The sequence below is a fragment of the Vulpes vulpes genome, chromosome 12, assembly GCF_048418805.1.
Source record: "Vulpes vulpes isolate BD-2025 chromosome 12, VulVul3, whole genome shotgun sequence".
In the NCBI taxonomy this organism is placed as follows: Eukaryota; Metazoa; Chordata; class Mammalia; order Carnivora; family Canidae; genus Vulpes; species Vulpes vulpes.
The window spans coordinates 74,568,353-74,585,507 of NC_132791.1; the positions used below are offsets into that span (position 1 = coordinate 74,568,353).

The following is a 17,155-nucleotide window of genomic DNA, read 5'->3' on the forward strand; positions in this document are numbered from 1 at the left end:
GACCCAGGATGGAGTCCCATGTCCGGCTCCCTGCATGGAGCCTGCTTCTCCCTCTGCCTGTGTCTCTGCCTTTCTCTTTCTCTCTCTCTCTCTCTCAATCTGTCTCTCATGAATAAATAAATAAAATTTAAAAAATAATAAAAACCCTATGCTAACCATGCTGGAGGAAATATCAGATTATTCATTCTCACCAGAGAAAATGTGTATAAAAATGTTGCCATATTTATATGGAATCAAAAGATACGCTAAAAATATACGGGAAATACAGAGGCAGTCAGAGAGTTGAAAATGTATTTTAGATGTTTTCATGTTTGCAGTCAGCTTTTTAATATTTGTAATTTGTCATTGCAAGTAAATATTCACGTTGGCTCCTAGTTTTACATTTTCTGACTTGGGAGATCCTTTTAATGATTTTGCTTTTTTATTTTGTGGAGCTTGAAGTCACCTCTGAGCTCAAGGGTCCCAGGCTCTGTTCCCCCCATTCCCTCCCCTGCCCCGAACCAGCCAGGGGCCCTGGGTCCTTCTGGGAGCAGCACCAAGCTGCAGCCAGGGCCTCCTCCGACTAGTGTGCCCCCCGGGTGGGTGGAGTCCGCGCCCTGGTCAGGTAGGGTCCGTGCCCTGGGACACTTGAGGGCCCTGTCCCCCCAAACAGGATCCGCGCCCAGGGACACTTGGGGTCTGTGCCCCCAGACAGTTGGGGTCCACACCTAAGGACATTTGGGGTCGGTGCCCCCAGACACTTGGGGTCCGGGGCCCGGGGTGCAGCGGCAGGTGGGGAGTGGTAGGCACGCCTGGTCAGTGCGCTCTGCGGCCTCGTGCTCCGGAGCCCACGCTCCGGGCTATTCTCCATCCTGCCCGCGCAGCGGCCGGCTTGCAGGAGGGCTCCACAACCGCTGAACGCCGGGCAGTATAACCAAGATTGCTTCCAAACCGGCTGTTTTCTAAAGCAGCCTCGGTCCCCCAAGCGCGGAGGGTGCGCGCTCGGATCCTTCCCGAGCACGTCCCCCACGCCCCCTGCTGCCCGCGCCCCAACCACCCCAACGTTCCCAACGGCCACCCACCACCCAACGACAGCTAGTCACCCAGCCGGGGCCACTCGGCCACCCTCCACTCCGCCACTGAGGGGACCACCCCCCAAGTGTCCACGCCCACAGCGCATTTGGATCCTGCGAACCTGGACCTGCAGGGCAGCCACCTCCGTCCTGTGGATGGAGTGACACACCCCAGGGCCCTGAAAGGGTCACTGAAGCGGGTTCCATAAGTGACCCTGGAAGATCCCACATGACAGGCAGTCTCGGAAACCTGCCTCGGCCCTTCCCCGTGGACCCTCAGCCCTTGAAGTCACCCGGACGGACGCACTAGCCACGGCTCTGGACTGGACAGCCGGAACCATGGGTGAAGCAGCTCTGTCTGCAGGTGAAGCCTGCGGAAACCTTTGCTCACTTACAGGTTTTTAATGCATCATTAGCACCACTTAGTGTTTTCTGTTTGGCTCCTTTTGCTGCTTCTAGAGCTGGCCCTGCTCCAATCTCCTGTCACATCCTGGTCTGCAAACTGAGAGACCTATCATGGGCCCTACTGCTGGTGTTGCCCTGAGGCCAGAGTCTGGGAAGCAGACTGGCCTTCAGCTCATTTGCCCCCTTGTGCACCCAAAGGCCTCTTGTCTCAAGCCTGGTGAGGAGGACCACTCTGCTTCTGCTCTTCTGGATGCAAGACTGTACTCCGGCCCTGCCTGGGGTCAGGGGGCTGCATGCTGCCCCGGGAAACTCCACGTGACCATGCATCTCAGAGGAAACAAGGTTTTCTGAGAGCAAAGCCCTGAAAAGCCAGAAACCTGGATCAGAAGGGTTTCCACCTCTGTGGGGGGCACTGAGGAATTCATGCCTCCTGCAGGTGAAGACAACTAAAAAATCTGGATAAAATACTCTTAAAGTATCGAGAAAATTCAAATTTTGGGAAAGGAAAGGTTGCTGAGAAGGGGAGCCTGGCACGTGGGGTTGCTTCTGTCTGGGGATGTGTGCTGATTCTGCAGGCTGCTGAGGTCCCGTGCTGTATTTTTAGAAGCTAGAAATGAAGTCCCAGGCCCCAAACTTCATCCCGAGCTCATTTAAGGAACTCTTAGACTGCTACTGTCAAAAACAAAAATCTTTGCAGGAAGAAACTAACATCATTGCAGGCCTTGAATTATCCTACAGATATGTTACCAAACACCTAGTTCGCAAGCAAAGATCACCAGGCTCCCCAGGGAGAAGAGACCAGCAATAAGAGAAGCAGATGCTTCAGACACTGGAGTTTCTGGTCACAGACAGGAGAGGGTGTGGGGCAGCAACATAGATGCCACATTGAAGGAAGAAAAGCTGAGCTGGGAAGACCTGGCAGAAAAGTAGGAATTATAACAAGTGGCTCCACAGATCTCGGGGTGGGAGGTGAGGAGGCTGAGATGGTGTCAGGCACCAAGTCCATTGGCCCTGGAAGTGGAAATGTTATAGCCATTTGGAGCGAGTAGCTCTCTATTTTCCAGGTCAGCTTCTTTCCCAACAAAATGATATAACCAAAAAAATAAAATAAAATAAAATATATCCTGTAATTTTATGATGTAATTTATTTTTAAAGGGTAATACACTTATTCACTTGGTTCAATAATACATAAAGATGTCCATCAAGAAAATTTGCAACCAATCCATTCACCCCTCTGCCACGGCCCCACCCCTGCCCCACAGGAAGCAGTTTTATTTCCTGTGTGTCCTTTCAGCATCCCTTTTAGAAGCAAAAGTAAATCAAGTATAGATTTGTGTTTCTCAAAAAAAAAAAAAAAAAAAAAAAAAAAAAAAGATTTGTGTTTCTCCCTCTTAAGTAGATTTTGCTCCATAGACACTAACACTGCAGCCTGAAGATTTCCATCCTCTCTACCAAATGGCTTCATTTAACACAGCAACACAAACTGTTTTGCTCCAGGGACCTGGGTGTGATAAGGAGACAAAGAAATGTGGTGATGGTGTGAGGACCTTTACTCTCTCAGTCCTAAAGGGAATGGTGGTGCTTGCACTGCCACTGCATACATGACATCCTCCTGTGTCCCCATCTGTACCGTGGACTCGGGGTGGCATCCCTCCAGGCTTAGAAGGTTTTGGGCATGGTTTGCACTTTACGATGCTGGATGTGAACTGGGTTTCTGGAAGCAGGTGCAGCAGCTGTCTGGTGCCTCCCCAGCCAGAGCTCAGGGCTGTCTCGGGAAACAGGGTGGGGTGCCCACCTTGCCCACTGCAGATCTGTGACAGGGACCATGAACATAAGTCAGAATCAGCAGGAAGATGCCCTTTGGTCCCTGTGGAGCTAAAGAACAGGTAAGGGACCATGGGGGGCAAGGAGGGAGGCAGACAAACAGCAATGCATTCTTGTCTGGAACAGAAGCTGTCTAGCTTCCTCCTGGAATTATCCAATACCTGAAACCAATAAAATGTAATATTTGACACCAGGTTTAAAAAATGACTAAGGACAATCAGAGGACAAACATTGTATGTTCTCATTCATTTGGGGAATATAAATAATAGTGAAAGGGAATAGAAGGGAAGGGAGAAGAAATGGATAGGAAATATCAGAAAGGGAGACAGATCATAAAGACTCCTAACTCTGGGAAACGAACTAGGGGTGGTGGAAGGGGAGGAGGGCGGGAGTGGGGGGTGAATGGGTGACAGGCACTGAGGGGGGCACTTGACGGGATGAGCACTGGGTGTTATTCTGTATATTGGCAAATTGAACACCAATAAAAAATTATTAAGAAAATAAAAAATAAAAATAAAAAATGACTAAGAACATTTTACCTCAACATAGAAGATTGAAATGTCCTATAGGGTCGCCTGAGTGGTTCAGCATTGAGTGTCTGCCTTTGGCTCAGGGCATGATCCCAGGGTTCCGAGATCGAGTCCCACATCGGGCTCCCTTTAAGGAGCCTGCTTTTTCCTCTGCCTGTGTCTCTGCCTCTCTCTGTATCTCTCATGAATAAAAATCTTAAAAAAAGAAAAAGTTCTATAAACTAGAACAGAGTTTCTTTCCTGGGGAGAACCTCCAAGCCTTTGGACATTCACCTTTTCATTTGAGTCCAGGACCAGGGCCCCTGATCAAAGCCAAAGTTTTTTTTCAGAATCTCTAAACCCAACATGGGGCTCAAACTCACAACCCCGAGGTCAAGAGGTGCACATTTCCCCGGCTGAGCCCACTAGGTGCCCCCAAAGGTCCAAAGGTGCATTCATTATATCTCAAGCTCCCGGGCATAGCCAACACAGGATTGGCCAGCAGGCTTGTCTTCCTGAGGCCCCTCACGTCACCCGCTTCCCCAAATAAGTGGAAAGATTCAGGGAAGATGGAAGCGATTATTCCAGCAGATGGTGAAGAAGAATCATTACAGTGTCACCAGATAAAATAGAGAGAGGATGCTCAGTTCAACTTGAATGACAGATACTTTCTTAGTATGTGTGTCTTGGGATGCCCGGGTGGCTCAGCGGTGGAGCGCCTGCCTTTGGCCCAAGGAGTGATCCTGTGGCCCGGGATCAAGTCCCACATCGGGCTCCGTGGAGCCTGCTTCTCTCTCTGCTTGTGTCTCTGTCTCTCTGTGTCTATCATGTATAAATAGATTTTTAAAAATCTTTTTAAAAAATAAGTATGTCTTAACTTATTGTATCATTTATCATCTGAAGTTCAGGTTTAACTGGTGTCTCACACTTTCTATTTGCCAAATCTGGCAACCCTCCTTGGCCAGTGTGGGTCACAAAGGAACTGTGTGACTGGGAAAGACAGTGTGTGCAGAGAGGAACTAACAATGAGGTTGGGTGGAGGCCGGAGGCCCCTGGAGGCCCGTAAACACCAGCAGCAGTTCAGACACTCTCCCACAGAAATCGGGAGTCGACTGAAGATGTGGTTTCTATGTAGCATTTATTGTGGGTTTTTTCTAATTGTAAAAATGAGTGTGTTAACTGCAATATATCCAGAAAGCACAGAAGAGAAGAATTAGCCAGAATCCCATCCGAGCAGCAAGAATTGCGTTGACGTTGAGTGGTGATCTGCCTTCAGGGCCTGAGCGGGTGGTGTGGAGCCCTCCCAAAAGCTGGACCCTATCTCCTCCTATCCCCCACTTCCTGCCTTACTTGTGCTTCATCACAGGACCCTGTAACGGGCACTCTGACGGCTGCCTGTCCAGCTGTCCTCAGGAGCAATCAGCAGTGCCCAGACCTGGGTCTGGCACCCAGAGGTGCTGAAGAGCCATTCTCAGGAGCGCGATCCTCCTTCCTTCTCCCTGAACCATATGTGCTTTCATTTCCCTCTGGCAAACAGTCAGACATGGAATCCCTGGGTCACAGGTCCTGAGAGTGTTGGTGCAGATGGTTGGCGCACTCTGCCCACCTGCTCCCTGCACCCAGAGCGCCAGAAGGGCCTGAAGCGGACACTTGGCCACAGTCACGAGTGTGACTGTGTCATGACTGTGTCAGGAGGGAAGGGAACAGGGCGCAAGGGAAAAGGGACCCCCACCCCTGTGAGGAGCTAGGAACTCAGAACCTCTGGAGCCACAGGAGACTCGGTCCACAGGTCACTTTGTTGGAGCTGCCGTGACCACATGCCCCAGATTGCATGCTTTAACATGCTTACTGCTCACGATTCTGGAGCTTAGAAGTCCCAGGTCAGTGTGCTCTGGGGCCTCTCCCCTTGGCTGGCCACCGTCCACACACAGCCTTTGCTGCAGGAATACTTCTGATACCTGTGTCTTGATCTTCACTCTTGGAGACACCAGTCAGATTGGTGCCACCCTCACTCTGCTACCAAATCTCCAAATGCCAAGTAATGGGGTTAGGGCTTCACTGCGTGAACTCTAGCCCCTGACAGGCTGAAGAGAAGCCTGCAGACCACAGGAGGGGCAGACACGTCCCCCAGCCTCTGTTCAGAAGGCAGCTCCCCAGCGCTGCTGCACCCCTGGCCCTCTGGCCACCGCATCCCCTGCCTCCCAAAGGCACTACAGTCTGTGGCTCTCGGTGTGGCTCTACCAAGGGCTCTGTGCTAGGCTCCAGCCTGAGAAAAGTCGAACTGTCTGGCGTCCTCTGACAGGTCTGTGTCCATCCTCAGCACAAGCCTGTGTGTGGCCATTGCACAAGTAGCATCATTACTGAGGATGGGCAGACTGTTGGACTTCCCTGGAAAAACACCCAACAACTTCAGAAACGTGGCTCATGCCACCATCCAGACTGGCAAGTCCAGATTCTGGGGGGCCAGTAGGTACAAGACCCATGGACGAGGACGAGCCGATGTTGCAGCTGCAGGGAGCCAGATGTGGGACTTGATCCCAGGACTCCAGGATCATGACCTGAGCTGAAAGCAGATGCTTGGCTACTGATCCACCCGGGTGCCCCTAAACTTATTTTATTTTTTTTTAAAGATCGATTGATTGATTGATTGATGATAGACATAGAGAAAGAGAGAGAGAGGCAGAGACACAGGAGGAGGGAGAAGCAGGCTCCATGCCAAGAGCCCAACGCGGGACTCGATCCCGGGACCCCAGGATCAAGCCCTGGGCCAAAGGCAGGCGCTGAGCCACCCAGGTATCCCTCTAAACTTATTTTAAAATTAAGTTTTTGTTTTTAAAAATTTTATTTATTTATTCATGAGAGACACAGAGAGAGAGAGAGGGGCAGATACATAGGCAGAGGGAGAAGCAGACTCCGTGCAGGGAGCCTGACGTGGGACTCAATTCCGGTTCTCCAGGACCAGGCCCTGGGCTGAAGGCGGCGCTAAACCGCTGAGCCCCCCGGGCTGCCCTAAGTTTTTAATTCATTAGTTAACTATATTTGTTTCAAGTGTACAGTATGGTAATTCATTGCGCCCATCCAGCACTTGGTACTCATCAGGACAGGTACCCTCCTTCATCCCCATCACCTGTGTCTCTCATCCCCCACCTCCCCTCTGATAACCCTAGGGTGTTCTCTAGAGTTAGGAGTCTGTTTCTGGGTTTGCCCCTCTTTTTCTCCCTTTGCTCTTTTGTACTGTTTCTGAAATTTCACATATGAATTAAATCATAAAGGGTTACTATCCAAAAGATATAAAGAACTTATACAACTCAACACCCCAAAACCAATTAAAAATGGCCAGAAGAAGAAAAAAAAATGGCCAGAAGACTTGAATAGATTTTTCTTGGAAGAAATAGATTGTTTAACTCATTGGACTGGCCTGTGTGAGGGCCTGGTTATCTCCATGTGTCAATTTAGCCATGCTTCGGTACCAGGTATCTGGTCAATGCTAATCTAGGTGCAACTTTTTGTTAGCCTTTCGTTCCCAGGACCCTGAAATCACAACCTGAGCTGAAACCAAGTGTCAGATGCTTAGCTCCTTGAATTGAGGTCTTCCAGCAACAGCACAGGGAAGGTGAAGAGGATCAAGGCCTTCATGGTGGAAGAAACTCAGCTGTGAGCCTCCCTGTGCCATACTCAACACAAAAACACCTTCTGTGCAATCCATTGCACCGACCACTCTGGGAAAGGCCCTGGAGCGAACAGAGTACAGGAGATGCAGCCTGGGAGGGACACAGAGGCCGATGGCCTTGTGGCTCAAGCTGTGTTCCTGTGTCCCTGCACTGTGCGCGTGGCATGTGGGGACTTTCCCCATCCAGCTGTGCTCCTGGAGTGGGTCAGCTGCCTCGGTACCCCCAGCCTGGGGACACGGGCACTGGTCGTACAATGAGGAACACCGTCTTCCCAATCCAGCTCTGCTGTCACATGCCCTGCTACCTAGAGACAGAGGCCCTGCTGGACTGTGAGGATACTATAAACCCACCCAAAGTCCCTGCAGTTTTCTCTGTGTCCAAGGAAAGATGCATGTGAAAGTAGGTTACAAACTGAAAAGCCTTTCTGGAAATGTGAGCCCTAGATCTGTAGATGTTAAGTGTTCAGTACCCAGGTCCTTGAAGGCAAAAATGAGAACAGGTGAACGATAAGCTGGTGGAGCACGGAGGAAGTCCTCCCCCAGTCCAGTACAGGGGCTGGAAGGTGGACAGAGCAGCCGGGAAGGTCCCCCCACCCCCCATCTTCTGAGGGTGCTCCTGTTCCCTCCCAGGAAGTCAGCGTTGGGCAGGAGGATGAGCATCCTTTCCCTCCAGATCCACTCATCCCAATGTATATGTGCATACACTCCATACCCTCACCCACAAATTCCCACACTGACTCTGCAGTCAGATACCCAGGTCGGCCTCAGGGGAGCATGAAAGCAGGTGGGTTCATTGCTAAAGAGCAGAGTTGTCTCCTCTGCACCAGCTTCCCACGTGCTGCAGCTCCTGCAGGACCCCTGTCCCACAGCTCCAGGGTCCCTCACTCCAACCAGGGCCCCCTTTCCTCTCCTCTCTGTCACATCTTGTATTTCCATGTCCACATCTGCCAGGGCCCTGGCTGCCGACCCCCAGCTCCCTGACCCCCATCTCCCCGACCCCCGTCTCACCCATCCCCATCTCCCTGGCACAGCGCCTCCTCCCCCATCTCACCCTCCAGCTCAGCCACCTTCCTGGAGGCGAAGGGTTTTTTCACTCCACAGCCCATCCCCTGTTCCCTGGAGCCTGGAGAAAAACTCAGTGAAACAATCAAAACCTGACTCCATCATTACAGAGAACCCGGACCAAAGGTCAGGCAAATACTGTCTCCAGGTCACCACCTACCGCCAGGGGACTCTTCTGGAACCCCACAGCACTAGACTGATTCCTGCATGCCAGTAACAACCCCAGGGCCCTGTGGAGGTCAGGTTCTCTGCCGAGGACTTGCCTACGTTCCTTCTCCATCACGTTCTCTGCCTCCATGACCCCTGCAAGAGCCACAGAGGCGCCCCTGAATGGACCAAGTGGCTCAGCGGGATGGACGCTCAGATGCCTGTGGGGCCCTCAGGCAAGGACCATGTCATCTCCAGCAAGTGGCTTCTCCTTCCCTGGTTCACACTGGAGCTCCGTCCATTCCTAACTTCAGAAAAAGGGAAAATAGATAAAAAATCAATGACATTCCGGGGAAATCCATCTTCTAGCCTCACAGGAAAGCAGAAATCAAGGAGAACAGAACGGGACATCTTGGGCTTCTAAAGTGTCTAAAGTGTCTTTTCTGTGTATCTAATATTTGGTCCAATATTGTTTTTAAAAAATGGGTCTGGGTTTGCAACCAGGAAGATGGTTTCATATTTGTGAGGACTCCCTTCACTGCAGAAGCTGTTTGTCTAAGCGGAGCCAAGTCAGCTGGATGGTTTTCTCCCTGGGAATATCAGAGGATGCCCCCCCATGTACCCTTCCCTGCACCCCTCCTGCGAGCCTATGGAGGAAGACCCCGATCCAGCCAGGAGTCTCCAGGGAAGGAGGTTTTCTTCTGTTCTCAATTTTGTTGTTTGCACCAATGCTGTGCCTGGTCTGGCTCTACCATCCCACTCCGTGTCATCTCATCTGATCCAGCAACTGTACAGTCACTTCAGCTGTAAAATAGTCTGGTTCCAGTTCAGAATTTGAACAACGGGGTCCCTAGCCTTTAGCATGGGGTGGATTTGGGAGTGGAAGAGGGACTACCGTGGTGTAGCCTGTGATGCCGATGGGCTCAGCTGTTCTGTCTCCCCTTCCACACTTGAACATGACCCCTTCCTCCCACCTGGTGTTGCATAGGGTCCCAAATGGTCTATCGATGCCACTGGTCCAATCTCCCCGGTTCCCAAGTCTGAGGGTTGCTGCTGCCTGGTGGAGGGTTGCAGGGGTGGGGGGGTAAAAGTGGAGGGTAGCTGGTGGGGAGGTAACTGAACCCCATAGGAAAAGTACTCCCCAGCCATGATTCCTGCATTCAGGCACCAGGTGTATGAACCCCTCAGAGGAGGGTTGCTGAGTGCTGCCAAGGCAGGGCTGGTGGCTGCAGGGGACCTGCCTGCGCTTCTCCGTCCACATCTCCCCAGGACTGTCCTGGGCTCTCCTGGAGCAGCAGGGTGCTAGAAGAGTGCAGGGGCCCAGAGGAGGCCCTCCATTGAGGGCCCTCACCTGCTACCTGATATTCCAAAACGCAACAACTACCCTCCAAAGTAGGTGTTATTCTGTGCAGTTTACTGACAAGTAAGCTCCCTGCAACTCTGGGGAGCTGAGGTGAGGGACTTCGGGCATGTGATGAACTTCATGGAAGGGACAGACGTAGGACTTCTTCCATCAAAGCTGGAAACTGCAGAGTGCCTGCCAAAGTCGAGGTGAGAATTTAGTGATTCTGCTCCAGAGAGGAGCTGTTGGCGTCTGCAGGGGACAGGTGTTAACCATGCTCCCTGCCTTGTACCCCCTGGACTGACTCACACCCTAGCCCCAGGAAAGCGCCAAGGGCAAAGAAGAGCCGAGCACAGCAGGTATCCTTACTGATGACGGCATGCTGCCTGTGTAAGGGGCCACTTCTGGTTATCGCCACCCAAACTGCTGTCCTCGCCTGAGTTCTTCAGTGCCCATCAAAGGAAAGTCTGAGCCTCGACATCTCTCGCATTCGTCCCAAATCCCGCTTTAGATCAGGGCCTCCAGGAGAAGGGGAAGAAAGAGAGACAGCTCCGCTGCGGTGTTAGAATGAACCTCCCCAGGACCTCCCCTCAGCCTTGAGGAGCTGCCCCTCTGCACCCGCAGGACAGCACGTGCGCGGTCAGCTTTAGGGGGTCTGACCTCTCTGGGGACAAGGAGGGCATGACCACAAAGACAAAGACACGGTGCGGGTGCTTCCAGCGGGAGCGGGGAGGCAGGGGGTCGCCCTCCCTCCTCCTCAACCTCCCGCAGCCCCCAGGACACTGGAGGTGCCCTCGGCTCACCCGGACCTCCTCATCCTCCAGTCTCAAGACACAGCTCCGGACCCCCTTCAAGACCGGCTCACAGGCACCTGCAGACGCTGCGCGCGGGGCGGGGGCGGTAAGGTGCGCGGGGCCTCCAGCCCGGGAGGCGGGGCTCCGAGGGCAGGCGCGGGAGCTGCTGGCGAGTGGGGCCTCGGGTGGTTCCGGGCGAGGCCTCCCCGGGCAGCCAGAAGTGGGCCTGGCTGAGGTTGCGGGGTCGGGGGTTTCCCGGGGCGTCCGCGGGACTGCGAGCGCGGGAGGCGGCCTTCCACGACGCCGCCCCGAGCGACCCCATGCACAGGTCAGGGCCTCCATCCCTTTTGGGGGCTCTTTTTCTGGAGCCCCCAGAGGGTCCTGACCCCAGGGCTGTTTCTTTACCTTCCTATCCGCTTCCTCCCCGGTGCCGCCCCCACTTTGGGGTGTGCTGCAGCTTGCTGGGTTGGAGCTAGGCTTCCAGAAAGATCACACTCCTGGTGCTGCCCAGGGCAGGCCTGACATCTCTGACCCTGCCCTAAATGTTCCTTCTTTCAATGTCCTTTTCCCCAGTGTGCCTGTATCCACACGAAAGCCTGAAATAGTGGTGCCTGGGGAGCTCAGGTCATGATCCCGCGGTCCTGGGGATGAGCCCTCCTTAGGGCTCCCTGCTCAGTGGAGTGTCTCCTTCTCCTACCTGGTGCTTTACTTGAGCGCACTCTCTCGGTATCACATACATACATACATGCGTACATAAAGCAAGCAAGCAAGCAAACCTGAAATATATGAAAAGACTCTGCAGGAGGCTGTTGATGGCAACACAGCTTGTAGCAGGACTGACCAGACTGGTTATGGTTGAAGACACTGCCCTGGCAAAGCATCCGGCTGCATCCTGCTTGATGGATGGATCAGATGGACTGGAGCCCAGCCTGCCCTGTCTCCTCCCCCGTGGGACTCAGAATGCAGCCAGGGTCCATCCGGATCTCATCCTTCCTATCAGACACACACGACCCTGGACACCGGCTCTCCAGGCGACTCAGCTGGGCCCACCCCTCATCTTCTATCCAGTTTGCAAGTGAAGATGATCTATGTATCATTATAGGATGGCCTCCATCTCTTCCACCTGCTTTTCCTCCCCACGAGTAACTTTTTGTTAGCCTTTCGTTTACGCTGCCACTTATAAATCTCAGTGTAAGCACACAAGTATGTATGTTTACATCTCCTTTAGGTCTGTTCCCACCTTGTTTTCCTTTTTGTTTTTCACTTAATATATCCTGGAGGTCAAACAAGATGGAAATTGGTCTTTTCTGTAAATACCCTGTCTTATACATTTGAGTTTGGAAATATGTAAATGTTTTACCTCATTACAAAATTAAATTAAATTAAAACAAGACAAATTGGACCTGTGTATGTAATTAGTAGTTTAAACACCCAGAGATGGGATGCCTGGGTGGCTCAGCGGTTGAGTGCCTGCCTTTGGCCCAGGGCATGATCCTGGAGACCTGGGATCGAGTGCCACATCAGGCTCCCTGCATGGAGCCTGCTTCTCTCTCTGCCTATGTCTCTGCCTCTCTGTGTGTGTGTCTCTCATGAATAAATAAATAAAATCTTTAAAAATTAAAAAAAAAAACCCAGAGACAAGTTTAAGTGACTTTTTAAAAATTTTAAATATTTTATTTATTTATTCATGAGAGACACAGAGAGAGAGAGAGAGAGAGAGAGAGAGATTGAGGCAGAGACAAAAGCAGGCTCCATGCAGGGAGCCCAAAGTGGGACTCGATCCTGGGTCTCCAGGCGGCACTAAACTGCTGTGCCACCAGGGCTGCCCCTTAGGTGACTTTTAAATGCAGTAGGGGTGCCCGGTGCCTGGGTCAGTTAAGTGTTTGACTTCTACTCAGGTCAGGACGTCAGGGTCCTGAGTCAGCCCTGCTCACGGGCACCCTGCTTGTCCCTCTTCCTTTGTCCTTCACCATCCCACCCCTGCTCATGCTCTCACTCTCTCTCAAATAAATAAAATCTTTAAAAATAAATAAATAAACTGCAGTCATTTAACTGTATATTCTTAGCGGGATATATTCTAACAACAAAAGGAATTACAAATAAAACTTATTATTTTTCATTTATCATCTTGGTAAGAGTAGTATTGTTATTCTGAAACTATTACTTATGTACGTGCAAATACATATATACACAAATATAGTAGGATAAAGAAAATAAGTAATTATGCTGATGTTACTAGGAACCAGGATTTTCAACCTAAAAAGATTAGGTTTTCTATTATGATTATGACAAAAAAGAAAGAAATCAAACATAGTAACCCAAAATTTGAATGAAAAAATCAATATAAACTCATAATGTATTTTCTCTTAAAAAATAATAAAAAATAGGGCAGCTCCAGTGGTGCAGCAGTTTAGCTCCGCCTGCAGCCCAAGATGTGATCCTGGAGACAGAGGATCGAATCCCACATCAGGCTCCTTGCATGGAGCCTGCTTCTCTCTCTGCCTGTGTCTCTGCATCTCTGTGTGTGTGTCTCTCATGAATAAATAAATAAAATCTTTTAAAAATAATAATAATAAATGTGTTTCTTAGCTCTGTTTATAAGAAGGCCTGATCATACTGGCCTAACTGTATATGCTGAACAAGCATGCTTACACTCAGGTGGGGGCTTCTAAATATTATTTCCCACTATAAGGAGAACAGGGCCTTGGAGAGTTAGATAATTCTAGGTCCAGGAGAAGAAATACAGAAGATGGCTCGAAAACATCTTTCACCACAGGTTATGAGAAGGCCACTGCGGTCAGGTCAAAACCACTCAGGAGACAATGTGGAGGTCAAAGATGGGATACCGTAGAATCAACATGGGTAATGACTCTAAGTAATGGAGACACATCAAATATGTAAAAAAAAAAAAAAAAAAAAAAGTTCTGTCAATTCTTTATAATCACTAAAAAATGAACCCACTGGTCATTTTGGGAGGAGTCAAGGAACCCAGTCAATTGTCAGAAAATTGGTAAATGAAGAGAAAGACTCAGTTTTTCTGCTACCATTCTGGTGCAAGTCTTTGTAGGATGACCAAATTACACATGCTGCTGACACATGCAGAAAGGACGAAACAATGTGTTCTTCTGTATCAGAGAATGAAATATTGAACTGAGGCAATAATTGTCAATGGCTGCTGGAAACAGTGGAAAGCCAATGGGGAGTCTTTGGGTAGGTCAGGCTGGGGACACCAGAACTCAACATCAGTCATAATGTCACAGAGAAACAATCCAGCATGACATGCCTTCCAGTTTCATACAACAGTAGGTAACAACATGTGTCCTTGCCCAGAATAATGAACTTGAAATGCAACAGGGTCCTGGGTCTACCAGAATGATTTTAACACAGCCAGAGACACACAGCAAATCCCAGCTGGGAAAAATTCATGGGACGAAGGACCAGTTTTGTGCATCAAATAAACCACTGGGGAAAAAGGGAGTAAGGGAGCCTGATAGATTAAAAGAGACCTAAAGGACGTATTAGCCAAACATAGAGGCTGGTGACTGGTTCTCAACCTGGTTTGAACAAATTCATCATAATCTCATTTCTAAAAGTATGAATCAGAAATGTGAACATTGGGCAGCCCCAGTGGCACAGCGGTTTAGTGCCACCTGCCCCAGGGCTCTCATCCTGGAGACCCTGGATGGAGTCCCACGTTGGGCTATCTGCATGGAGCCTGCTTCTCCCTCTGCCTGTGTCTCTGCCTCTCTCTCTCTCTCTCTGTGTCTCTATGAATAAATAAATCTTAAAAAAAAAAAAGAAATGTGAACATTGACTGTACATTTGTATTAAAGAACTGTGCATTTTTAAGATGTGATCCCTGTACTTTGCACTAAGGAGGTTTCTGTGTGCACACTGAAGTTTTTATTAATGAAAAATTATCTCTGGGATTTGCTTAAAAGTAACCCAGGGGGATGAGTAGGAGATTATTAAAGACAAAACTGGTCTTGAGTCGATGACCATTGCTGGAGGGTGTAGCAAGTGTACAGGAGGTCACCATATTATCCTCTCTACTTTGTGTTTGTCATTTTCCATAACAAAATAGTTGACACTTTAAAGAAATTAAAACACCCTCGGAGTGTGCCCTTCCAAGCTGGTTGGTATGGGGAATGACCTGACTCATTCTCACCCAGGTGCTGGAAACACCGTGCCTCCTCAAAGACTGGTCCAGCTTGGGTGAAAATGCACGCCCTTCCCCTTTCCAAACAAATCATCTACCTTTTCTACTTCCTCATACTCAGAAGCCAAAAGTAATCTCAGGTCGTAACCCTCACCACCACCCACAGCAAAAATCTTCATCATTCACTGTGGCGCTGTGGAGGGTAGGGCCCCTGGGAGGTTCCCACCTGCTGGGGCAGAGGTGTGCCCTGGGCAGCTGGACAGCAGGATCCTGGTGGGAGGTGGGGGGAATGCCAGGCAGAGGGACCCCGTGGAGGTGGGGGTTCCTGTGAGGGTGGGAAACCCGGGAAATGGAGGGGCCTGCGGCTGGTGGGGGTCCCGCAGGGGTGAGGGTCCCTTATGGAGAGCCCACCCCCAGAGCTCAGGTTTAGCAGAACGTGCTCCCCCCCACCCCCGTCCCAGGTGGGGATTGCTGGACCTAGTCTGGACGCTGGGAGTCAGACAGCGCACAGGATCCTGCTGGTTCCTTGAACCAACCAGATTTTAGCTTCCTCAGTGCAGACGGAGAAGTTCCTGGATGGTGTCCCCTCTCTTGACCCCTGACCCCTGGCACAGACTCTAGGATGGGTGGTCAACTATAAATATTTACTACATTGAAGCCATCCCAGCATGTCTCTTTCCCACAAAGCAGTGATGTCTTAGAGATCTCACTCAAATTCGGTGGGCTGGCTTCAGCACATCTCCTCCAGGACGATTCCCCAAGCAGGCTTCCCAGCTACTCCTGTGAGGAGGGCCCACACCCTCCAGCTCCTGTGAGCACTGCCCACAGGAGGCTGAGACTAGCCCAGGCAGAAGCAGGGCTTTCCTCCTGTGGTTTCCTCCCCAGCCTCCTCCAGAGCACCTGGCCCAGTGGTCAAGTTTCAATCTGGGGACACCCTGGTCCACTACTGACAACTCTGAGCACCCTCTCTTCCACCCAGAGCACCCGCCGGGGCCCACTCATTAGCTTTCCTGAAGCTGTCAGATCTGGAGAGGATCCTGACTGGGAGGTCAGGTGGTTGGTAAGAACAAGGGCCTACATGTACACTCTCTAGTCCAGGGTGGTGTCTGCAGATCCCAGCTCTCCCCCAAATAGTTTCCTAGACACTCTTCTACTGACCTCACCACCTCCTCTTGAATTAGGAATGGCTGCATTCCGAAACTCCAGATAGGACACTGATGCTCCAAATCAGATCTCTTAGGGCAGCCTGGGTGGCTCAGCAGTTTAGCGCCGCCTTTGGCCCAGGGTGTAATCCTGGAGATCTTGGATCAAGTCCCACATCGGGCTCCCTGCATGGAGCCTGCTTCTCCCTCTGCCTGTGTCTCTGCTTCTTTCTCTCTGTGTGTCTCTCATGAATAAATGAATAACATTTTTTAAAAAATCAGATCTCTTAAGCCATCTTGAAGGTAGAAGATCCCCCTGAAATGTGCAACAGAACAGTTATAAAAATTAATAACTTTTCTGTGGTGCTGCATCCCGTTTTGACCCCCTAGACACCTGTATTGGTTTCCTAGGGCTGCTACAACAAGGCTGCTTCAAACCAGCTGCTGGAGACAGGAGAAGCTCACACCCTCAAGGGAGGAAGCTAGATGCAATGACATTTGCATAGCTCCCTCCAAAGGGTCTGGCCAGGAACCTTTCCCTGCCTCCTCTGGTTCCTGGTGCTTACTGCAATTCTGGGTGTTCCTAGGCTGGTTGGTACATCAGGCCAGTCTCCACCTGCATCTTCACATAGCCTTCTACTCTGCATCTATGTGTCTGGGTTGGTCTCCTCATAAAGATACCAGTCATACTGGACTAGTATCCAGGCCACCATAATTTTTGCACTGCCCCCAGATCTGTCTCCACGGTCACTCCCACGTGTGGGGGCTGTCCTCAGCCCCTTCCTCCTCACTGTGACAAGCTTGGGGTCCCAAGCTGGGAGGGGGCCCCTACCTCAGGCCCCACCCACCCCACCCTCCAGACATCTGGCCCAGGGCCATCATCCCTCCTGCCACAGCCCATAGCAGGCCCCCTGCTCTCACCTGTGTCAGGATCACAGCTGCCTTCCACATCCCCCCGCCCAGTCCATCCTCTGTGACTGAAGCCACAATCACTTTTCCCCAGCATTTTCTTATGAAAATTCTCAGAAGACTAGACAGGATTTTATAG

The 17,155-nt window shown here is 50.9% G+C and overlaps 1 long non-coding RNA gene across 1 annotated transcript; it reads right to left on the bottom strand.

The window, feature by feature from the left end:
- Positions 1-2,584: 2,584 nt before the first annotated feature.
- LOC140594604 (uncharacterized) lies at positions 2,585-16,922 on the bottom strand. Its single transcript, XR_011995624.1, has 2 exons — positions 10,382-16,922; positions 2,585-10,207 (listed from the first exon to the last, which is right to left on the bottom strand). It is a non-coding gene; the product is annotated as an uncharacterized lncRNA (long non-coding RNA).
- Positions 16,923-17,155: the final 233 nt, after the last annotated feature.